General features: G+C 46.6%; 1 protein-coding gene across 7 annotated transcripts in view; it reads left to right on the forward strand.

The window, feature by feature from the left end:
- da (transcription factor daughterless) overlaps window positions 1-10,000 on the forward strand; it is a 564,194-nt gene that overhangs the window by 96,639 nt on the left and 457,555 nt on the right. The gene's annotated exons all lie outside the window — the stretch shown is intronic.

The raw sequence follows: 10,000 nt of genomic DNA on the forward strand, positions 1-10,000 counted from the left end.
TTTTCTTACATTATCACATTTGTTCTGCAGTCGATGCCGTTCTACGCGTATAAGTAAATGAGTAAAGTTTTTTTGTTTACGTTGAAATTATATAAGAGGAAAGCAGCGAATGATGCATGATAATGGAAATGATAATGATAATGGATATCATATATATATATTTTTTAAATGGTGACCTATTTTTTATGTCAAGTGATGGAATGGTATTTAGATTGTTTGAATATTTTTGCTTAAAAAACAACAAAAAACGTAAGATACATAGATGGTACAAGTGTAACGAGCGCACGGGCATAATAATTATCATAACAAATTTAATATGGTAATGTTAATAATAAAATGATAATCGCTATCATTCGGAGGAAAAATATGTCCATTGTTAATCATAGGCTTATACGAATTTTGTTTATTAAAGATGAGAATAACGGGAACGAAAATGTAGTTTTCGTTTCCATTTTCGCAAAGTTAAAAAAAAATCACAACTCAGCTGTTCGTGGAAAGCAGGTGATAACAGGGTTACAACGGTTATTTTATGTGATTTTACAACGGTTATTTTGTGATTTTACAACGATTATTTTATGTGATTTTACAACGACTGAGCCGTTGGCGAGGTCGTGGTTGCAGTTGGTATGTTGAGGGATAGGGCTTTGTCAGGAGGAATAGGGATGGTACTCCGTGAGACAAGTTGGTTTTCAAGTTGGTGTTCTAAGGTTTTTTGAGACCACGTTTCTCTTTCTTTCTTTCTCACCTTCCTCCCTCCCTCTCCCCCTTTCTCTCTCTCCTCTCCTCCCTCTCTCCCTCTCCCCCCCCCTCTCTCTCTCTTTCTCTATCTATCTATCTGCTCTCCCCTCACACTCTCTCTCTCTCTCTCTCTCTCTCTCTCTCTCTCTCTCTCTCTCTCTCTCTCTCTCTCTCTCTCTCTCTCTCTCTCTCTCTCTCTCTCTCCTATCTATCTATCTCCTCTCTCTCCCACTCACTCAGTCTGTCTCTCTCTCTCCCACTCACTCTCTCTCTCTCTCTCTCTCTCTCTCTCTCTCTCTCTCTCTCTCTCTCTCTCTCTCTCTCTCTCTCTCTCTCTCTCTTGTCGCCCTTCTTTCTTTCTAACTGTCTCACTCGACATTGATGCATATGTTTGACTGATTGGCCCCGTCCTCTGACCCCCCACCCCTCCCCTCCGTCTCCCCCCCTCCTTCTCTCCCCTCCCCCTCCACCCCCCATCTCCCCTACTACATTACTTAATCAGTTCACTTACAATGCTTCCTCGGTGTTGACGCCATCGCTTGATAAGTTCATATGATCCTTGAGGTGAGATCAGCTTGGCCTTTAGCGCGTCAAGGTCAAGGGTGATTACCGGCAATCCTTCCCTCTGTGCCATCAAGGTCGTCCTCATATGAGCCACTCGGTGCGTGGATCCTTGCACGTGCTTTCGTCGCCGCGTCGTCGTGTGCGTATACAGCCAGGCGGCCATACATGCTTACGCTTAGAACTTTTTTTTTTTAATCAATTTTTTTTCTTATTATTTATTTATTTTTTTTATCTAATTTTTATTTTCTTATTTTTATTTATTGTTTTTATTTTTATTTTTTTTAATCTATTTTTTTTAATATTTCTTATTTTCTTTTTTTTTATCTATTTATATTTTCTTATTTTTATTTATTTATTATCTATTTTTATATATAAATTTTTATTTATTTATTTTCATCGTGTTGATGAGTGATGTTAGCATGTAGCTGTGTTCCTTGGGCGGGAAGTTATTGGTTTCTCTTGCTGTGTTGATGGGTGTTTTGCCTTGGGTGAGGGAGGTTTTGACGGCGGGGGGGGGGGGGCGGTGTAGCGATTTGGTAAGACGGTGTTTGTTGGAGGAAGCTGTGTGCTCTTCCGCGTGTCGTTCTGTGGGATGGAGAGAACAATGTGCGTCTAATCAGATATATTGCTTACATGGTGACTCATGTGCACATGCATTTTCTAAAACACGACATACATACATGCAGTAAGGCGCGCGCGTGCACAGACGCGCACACATACGCACGCACTCCCTACCCCCACTGCACACACACGTACGCACACGTACACACGCACGCACGCAAGCACACGCACACACGCATGCACCCCCATCCCCCACACACGTGCTCTCTCTCTCTCTCTCTCTCTCTCTCTCTCTCTCTCTCTCTCTCTCTCTCTCTCTCTCTCTCTCTCTCTCTCTCTCTCTATCTATCTATCTATCTATCTATCTATATATCTATCTCTCTATCTATCTCTCCCCCTTCTCTCTATATATATATATTTTATCTCTTTCCCCTTTTGCCTCTCCCTCTCTCCCTTCCCTACCCACTCCCTCTCGCGCTGTCTCCCCCCGACTGCTTGACATCGGTGCCCCAAGGAAAGGCCTCCAGACCAGCGTCCGTTCCGCCGCCCTCGGAGAGCGCCCCGCCCCGCCCGGCCCCATCCCGCGCCTCCTTTAATTGCGGACGGCGGGCGGGCGCGCGGGTCCCGAGCCCCGCGCGTCGCGTCGCGCCGGTTCGCCTCCCGAGAATGGGCTTGGTTTAAACGAGCCAATTGAAGCCTCTCAGCGGCTGCGAGGGTGCGTCCGGTTGGCAGTCATGGCACATGCCATTTTGTCATTTACTGCAGAATTTGGGAAACGAGACCGAATGAACTGTAAACGCGCCGAGGCAGACGCGCTCGCGAGGGTCGCCGCTTGTGGTAGACGCCGCAAGCAGGCTTGACCCGGCGTGGGCCCGCTGCCGCTTCTGAACGGCGCCGCCGCCGCCGCCGCCGCCGCGCCCCTGCGAGACGGACGTGGCACTCCAATGGCAGGGATCTGCCGTTCATTGCCCCGACGCGCGCCTCCGTGTGCGTGCGGCCGAATCTCGCGGTATCCGGCCACTCCTTGGGAGTCGGGGTCGTCGCCGCTTCTTGGGTGACTTTCCTTTGAATTCCTCGGTTTCTTTTTATGGAAAAGGAAATTGCTCTATAAATTTCCATCATCTTTTTCTTCGCTATTGCTAGTGACAGGGCTTGTCACTGGCAATATTTGTTTGTTTAGGGAGTTAGAGTTGATGTCCTTCGCCTCACGCTTTTTCTCGCCCTGTCTCCCTCCACTTCGTCTCTGTCTATCTATTTATCTGTCTATCTATCCCTTCCCCGTCTCTCTATCTATCCCTCTCCCTCTTCCTTTCTCTCCTTTCTCCCTCTTCCAATTCCTTTCTTTCTCTCTCTCTCTCTCTCTCTTCTCTCTCTCTCTCTCTCTCTCTCTCTCTCTCTCTCTCTCTCTCTCTCTCTCTCTCTCTCTCTCTCTCTCTCTCTATATATATATATATATATATATATATATATATATATATATACCTAGCTATCTCTCTCTTTCTCTCTCTCTCTCTCTCTCTCTCTCTCTCTCTCTCTCTCTCTCTCTCTCTCTCTCTCTCTCTCTCTCTCTCTCTCTCTCTCTCTCTCTCTCTCTCTCTCTCTCTCTCTCTCTCTCTCTCTCTCTCTCTCTCTCATCTCTCACTCTCACTCTCTCTCACTCTATCCTCTCTCTCTCTCTCTCTCTCTCTCTCTCTCTCTCTCTCTCTCTCTCTCTCTCTATATATATATATATATATATATATATATATATATATATATATATATAAATATATACCTCTCTCTCTCTCTCTCTCTCTCTCTCTCTCTCTCTCTCTCTCTCTCTCTCTCTCTCTCTCTCTCTCTCTCTCTCTCTCTCTCTCTCTCTCTCTCTCTCTCTCTCTCTCTCTCTCTCTCTCTCTCTCTCTCGAGCTTACTCATGTCATTATCTTATCTGTCTACACGCGCACATGAATGCATTAACACCATTTATTTACACAATGACAAGATGATGAATAATGAACAGAGATTACACTGGGAACTTTTAAAATTTATACACATTTGTTTACATTTTTTTCGGAGCCCCGGTTGGAGAGTGTCCATGCTCCGCGTGGATAATTCAAGAATAATTTAGTATTTGACTTAAAGGCGATGTTAATAGCCATAATATCCTCCCGGTATCTATATCCTAAAAGGACACTTTATTGCTTCTTATATAATGTGGCCGAGTTGAGAAAGAAAAAGTTTTCATATTAATGTTGCCTAAATTGCCGGCGAGAACAGGCAGCGCGCCACACAATAAAGAGACAGAGATAGCTATGTATAGATGGGGGAAGGAGAGAGAGAGAGAGAGAAGAAGAGAGGAGGGAGGAGAAGGAAGGAGGGAGGGAGAGGAGGAGGGAGAGAGAGAGAGAGAGAAGAAGAAGAAGAAGAGGGAAGAGAGAAGAAGAGAAGAAGAGAGAAGAAGAGAAGAGGAGGAGAGAGGGAGAAGGAGGAGGAGGAGAGGAGAGGAGAGGAGAGGAGAAGAGAGAAAAGTTGCGGCGACAGAGGGGGAGAGAGGGAGAAGGAGAGAGGGAGAGTGAGAGGGAGGAGAGGGAGAGGGGATAAGAGAGAGAAGAGAAGGTGATCGGGAAAGAGTGAGTTGACGGATGGAAGGACGAGAAAGAGAAAGAGAAAGACGAACGCAGAGAAACTGCCCACATCCCCGACACGCGCCGACCGACCACCCGACCGCCAGCCCGCCCGACCGCCCACTCGCCGCCGCCATGTAAGTCGTCGTCGTCGTCGGCGGGGTCTCGGGTCTCGGGCTGGCGAAGTAGGTATTAGAGCCGTGAAGGTGAAGACTCCGGCAGTGACTTTGGCCGATATTTCATGCAGTTTTGCCGGCGGGCCCCAAACGGAGGCTGTCAACTTAGGGTGTAAATATTGTACTCGGTTCATTAAGGGTGGTCGTAATTAACACGTGCGCGCGGCTTAACGAGTCCCAGCAGCGGGAACTGTGCTCGTTTAGGTCCATTTTTGCCCAGTAGAGCGTGAAACTCCAACACCCCGGAGAAATGGACTGCAGTAGAGTTGCAATGGCCAAATAAAGGGGAAGGGAGGATCTTTTTGCCATGCTATAGTGGCGAAAGAGGGAAGAGGGAGGGAGAGGCGGAGAGGAATAACTGGGGAGAGAAAGAGAGAGAGAGGGAGAGGGAGGGAGAGGGAAGGAAGGAAAGGAAGGGGGTGTGGAAGGAGGCAGGAATAGGAATAGGGAGGAACAGGAGTTTTTTTTCTAATTGGGGGGATGATTTTTCAAAAAAGGGGGAGAAATGCATATTTGTGAGACAAGGGGTAGCCCCGTGTGATGTCATTTGTATGTTTTATTTATGTTATTTTCGGTTTCTCTCTCTCTCTCTCTCTCTCTCTCTCTCTCTCTCTCTCTCTCTCTCTCTCTCTCTCTCTCTCTCTCTCTCTCTCTCTCTCTCTCTCTCTCTTTCTCTCGCTCCTAGCGTCCTTCCTTTCCTTACTTCCTCCCTCTTCCACTGTCTTTTCCCCTAGCTCTCTCTCCATCCGTTTCCCTTCTTCCCCTCACTGTCGTCCAAATTGTAACTTGCTCTTCCTCATACCTTTATGAATTCCTACTTTTATTGCCTTGTGGTCGTATCCCCTGTCCCCTCCCCTTCCCCTCCCCTTTCCCTCCCCGTGCCCGAATATTTCTTCATTTGGGTCTGATCTTGTAATCTGTTGCAGTGCCTTTGTACTATTGCCTCCCCCCCGTTACTAATCCCCTCCCCCTTCCCACCCCTTCCCTTTCTCTCTCCTCTCTCTCTCTCTCTCTCTCTCTCTCTCTCTCTCTCTCTCTCTCTCTCTCTCTCTCTCTCTCTCTCTCTCTCTCTCTCTCTCTCTCTCTCTCTCTCTCTCTCTCTCCCTCTCTCTCTCTCTCCTCTCCCTCTCTCTCTTCCTCTTCCCCGTAATCCCCCCTCTTTCTCTCTCTCTTTTTGGTTGCCTTCTCGCTTTGTCTTTCTTACTTACCCCTTCTCTCTTGTTACCCCCTCTTCTTCCTTTTCTCTACACCCTCTTACTTGACTTCTTCTCCCTCCTTCATTCTCTTCCTTGCCCGCTCCCTCCTTACACTTGGAAGCCCCCCCCCCCCCTCCTTTTTTTTTGCCCACTCCCCATCTTCCTGTTCCCCCCCCTCTCTTGCATGCCCCGCCCCCAACTTTGACCCCCTCCCTGTTCCTGCTCCCTGTCCTCCTCTCTCCTCCCCCTTCCCTCTTGCCCGGAGCCTCTCTCTCTCTTTCCCTGCCCCTCTCCCACCTCTCTCCCTCTTCCCTGCCCTTTCCCCCCTCTCTCTCTTGCCTGCTCCCCCCCTCTCTATCTCTTGCCTGTCCCTTCCCCCTTCCCCTTCTCCCTCTTATTTGCACCTCTTTCTCCCCTCTCTCTCTCTTCCCTGCCCCTCTCCCTTCTCTCTCTCTTGCCAGCACCTACCCCTCTCCCCCCGTCTCTCTCTCTGTTTTGCCTGCCCCTCCCCCCCTCTCTCTCTCTGTCTTGCCCTGCCCCTCTCCCTCCCCTCTCTCTCCTCTCGTCTCTCTCATGTCTGTACTTTCGCCTTCCCTCTCTCTTATTTACCTCTCCCACCCTCTCTCTCTCTATCTCTGACTGCACTCCCCCTCTCTCTCTCTCTTACTTGCACTCTCTCTCCCTCTTCTCTCTCTCTTTTATTTGTACTCTCCTCTCTCTCTCTCTCTCTCTCTCTCTCTCTCTCTCTCTCTCTCTCTCTCTCTCTCTCTCTCTCTCTCTCTCTCTCTCTCTCTCTCTCTCTCTCTTTGTATCCCCCTCTCCTACTGATTTGCACCTCTCCCCCCGCCTCTCTCTCTTGCCTGTCCCCTCCCCCATCTCTCTCTCTCTTGCCCCCCCCCCCTCTCCCCCTCCTTCGCCGGTACCGCCACCTGCCAGATAATCCACTCCCGTAACATAATCTCCCTCTGGCACAGCTAATCCCCGGCCATGACCTCCTTGCACGTGTTAATCCTTTGCCTTCAGCGCCGAAAAACTTTTTTTCTTTTTCTTTTCTTCAGACCTGTAGGACCGTTAGGATCTCTTATCCTTTTTTTTATTTCTTTGTTTGTTTTTATTTTTTATTTTTAGTTTTTTTCAAAATTCTTTTCTCTTTTTTTTTTGGGGGGGAGGGTGTTGTTTGTTTTATTTCTCTTTTTTTTTTTACTTCCTTGTCCTTTATATATATATCTTTTTTTTTTCTTTCTTTCTTTTTTCTCCCATGTCCTATATATTTTTTCTTTGGCTCCTCATAGACTGGGATATGTTGTTCATGTGTATATATATAGGAAGAAATACAGACAGACACGGTGAGTGATACTGGCACACCTGGCACATATAGGTAGGAATATATAGTTGGATGTAAGTTTATAGATCTTGTTAGATGATAGTATATCGATGGATATATCCATAAATGTAAACACAGAACCATACATACATATGGACGGATAAAGGAGATCTCACCCATACATACACATGGACGGATAGATGTGTATTTGAGATCTCACCCATACATACACATGGACGGATAAATGTGTATTTGAGATCTACACATGGACGGATAAATGTGTATTTGAGATCTCACCCATACATACACATGGACGGATAAATGTGTATTTGAGATCTCACCCGTACATACACATGGACGGAGAAATGTGTATTTGAGATCTACACATGGACGGAAAAATGTTTATTTGAGATCTACACATGGACGGATAAATGTGTATTTAAGATCTACACATGGGCGGATAAATGTGTATTTGAGATCTACACATGGACGGATAAATGTGCATTTGAGATCTACACATGGACGGAAAAATGTGTATTTGAGATCTACACATGTACGGATAAATGTGTATTTGAGATCTACACATGGACGGATAAATGTGTATTTGAGATCGCACCGAGTGTCGTTCAGCTTAATCCTCCTCCCTCTTTTCCAATCAGAGCAGCTCGTCCAATCAGTGAATTTAGCGTGACTTTCGCTCGCGGTCTGCCCCAGCGTCCGCCGTCGGGAGGCAGCCCCCGTTGGCTCGGCGGCCGCAATTTCGGGGGCGGTTCTGCTGAGCCTCGACCCATAAGGAGGCCACGCGGGGCTCGCCAGGCCTCTTCCTCGCACATTTTCCGAGGGGAAATCTGCAGGCTCTCGTCGGGTCGATTTGCCTGCTGCTTTCCCCTCGAGCTTTAAACTCTGGGAGCCTGGTGGTGCTTGCCTGCCTGCTTGTTCGCTCGCTTGCTTGCTTGCTTCTTTCCTTCTTTCCTTCCTTCCTTCCTTCCTTCCTTCCTTCCTTCCTTCCTTCCTTCCTTCCTTCCTTCCTTCTTTCCTTCCTTCCTTCTTTCCTTCCGCCTTTCCTGCCTTCCTCCCTTCCTTCCTTCCCTCGTCTCTGAGTCTAAAGAGTTTCCTTCAAAGTGAAGGGCTCTTGAGATTAAACTAGCATCGTTCGTTATTTTAGTTTTTTTTCCCTCTATTCGTCTTTCAACTATATGTATGTATTATATATATTTATATGTATGTATAGATAGATAGTTAGTTTGTTAGTTTAGTTAGTTAGTTAGTTAGTTAGTTAGTTAGTTAGTTAGTTAGTTAGATAGACAGACAGTTAAGGCTGTCAGATAGGTACACCGGAAATAAAATCTTGTGGAAAGATAATGACAAATATGTGCTGTAAACGCTAAGTGTTGAATAAGAAAAGGTGACAATATTTATTAAGATTTATTTGAAAGATTCAAAGATTGTTCAGCCAAATGTCTGTATAATTATGTGTGTATGTATTTGTGTGTGTGCAAACACTTACACAAGCCCACACTATATGTATAGATAGATTGCGTGTTTGTGTGTGTGTGTGTGTGTGTGTGTGTGTGTGTGTGTGTGTGTGTGTGTGTGTGTGTGTGTGTTTGTGCGCGCGCGCGCGCGTATGCGTTCATGTATGTATATGTATATGTACATGTACCTTTTTATGCATATATGCTTATTTATTTATTTATATAATTTAGATCTATATATACGTATAAGTATGAATGTACATATATGTATCAATATATCTGTGTATCTATACCCATCTTCAGCATCTCTTTCGCTATGTATTACGTGTACCGCATCGTGCATATATGAACAAAAAAATCGCCTATGTATCAGCTCAAACAGAATATATAATTATTATTAGCATTAGATTAAAAATACAATACGTGATCGACATGACCCATAAAGACCCTCTAGTGATTTTCATTAGATTTATGGCGATATTGGCGAAAAGCGTCATTTTTTTAGAGCCTTGGTTATCAGCGCGCTACGCATAATCCCGCCAATGATTATGTAGATACGGGAACTGGCGCTGCGTCTGGCCAGTTCATTGACATACTAACCACTAATAGGATATTGATGAATTAAAGGATGAATATATTTGAATTTATTTGTTTATATGTTTAATATATTTTTTTTCACCCATTGCACGTCGTTATAAATCATGGTTTAGGATGAGGCGGACGGAGCGTTAATGGCCGGACTGTAGTGTTTGAATCCTGTCTGTTTTTTTATGTGTGTTCTTTATACGCTCCCTCCCTCCCTCCTTCCCTCCCCCCCCCCCCCTCCCTCCCCCCGCACCCGCTTGCACTCATCGCTCCTCACACTCATCTGCGCTCACTCCCCTGGCCCGCGTCTTCGAGAAATGAATTAAGATTTGGTTTCAGGGTGTCTTATTTCCTTAGTTGTTTTTTTTCCTTTTTTCTCTCGCTCTCGCTCGCTCGCTCGCTCGCTCGCGCTCTCGCTCGCTCGCGCTCTCTCTCGCTCTCTCGCTCTCTCTCTCTCTCTCTCTCTCTCTCTCTCTCTCTCTCTCTCTCTCTCTCTCTCTCTCTCTCTCCCTCTCTCTCTCTTTTTTTTTACATGGGTGATAATATTTCCGAAAAGGAAACGACGGCATCGAGATTTTTTTAACGTCCCTCCTGCCTTCTTGTTGCCTCTTCTGCGCCTCCTTCCGTTGCGCCAGACGCCTCTTTCCTCCGCCTCCGACCTCCTCCCGGGGTCCGTTTCCTGCTCCTGACGAGGGCCCCTTTCCGCGCGCCAGACGCCCCTGTCCTCCTCCGCCTCCTCTTCCCTGCCCTCCTCCCGGGGTCCCTAGGTTCTCCT

Source organism: Penaeus vannamei, chromosome 33, assembly GCF_042767895.1.
Source record: "Penaeus vannamei isolate JL-2024 chromosome 33, ASM4276789v1, whole genome shotgun sequence".
Taxonomy (NCBI): domain Eukaryota; kingdom Metazoa; phylum Arthropoda; class Malacostraca; order Decapoda; family Penaeidae; genus Penaeus; species Penaeus vannamei.